Raw genomic sequence first — 766 nt, forward strand, 5'->3', positions numbered from 1 at the left:
TTTTTTTTTTTTTCTCCTTCCCCTCCTCTGAAACAAACAGGCAAAACATTTTTAAGCATTCCAATCTAGGAACACGGGATGCTTTCCCATTTATTTAGTTCTTTTTGTTGTTCTTGTTTTTTGAGACAGAGTCTCTGTCACCCACGTTGGAGTGCAGTGGGGCAGTCTTGGCTCACTGCAACCTCTGCCTCCCAGGTTCAGGCGATTCTCATGCCTCATTTCTCCCAAGTAGCTGGGATTACAGGTGTGTGCCACCATGCCCAGCTAATTTTTGTACTTTTAGTAGAGATAGGTTTTTGCCATGTTGGCCAGGCTGGTCTGGAACTCCCGGCCTCAAGTGATCCACCTGCCTTGGCCTTCCAAAGTGCTGCAATTACAGGCATGAACCACTGTGCCCCAGCCTGAAACAAAGTTTTGACTGTGACCCATCACATGAGGTCAGGTGTGGAGTTTCCCCTTAAGGCATCACATTGGCACTCAAAAAGTTTTGGAGTTTGGACAGGGCGTGGTGGCTCACGCCTGTAATCCCAGCACTTTGGGAGGCCCGGATGGGCGGATCACCTGAGGTCGGGAGTTTGAGACCAGCCTGACCAACATGGAGAAACCCCATCTTTACTAAAATACAAAATTAGCCGGTTGTGGTGGCAGGAGCCTGTAATCCCAGGTATTCGGGAGGCTGAGACAGGAGAATCGCTTGAACCCAGGAGGCGGAGGTTGCGGTGAGCCTGGATTATGCCATTGTGCACTCCAGCCTGGGCAACAAGAG

The sequence above is a fragment of the Rhinopithecus bieti genome, unplaced genomic scaffold (assembly GCF_001698545.2).
Source record: "Rhinopithecus bieti isolate Rb0 unplaced genomic scaffold, ASM169854v2 scaffold_48725, whole genome shotgun sequence".
Classification (NCBI taxonomy): Eukaryota; Metazoa; Chordata; class Mammalia; order Primates; family Cercopithecidae; genus Rhinopithecus; species Rhinopithecus bieti.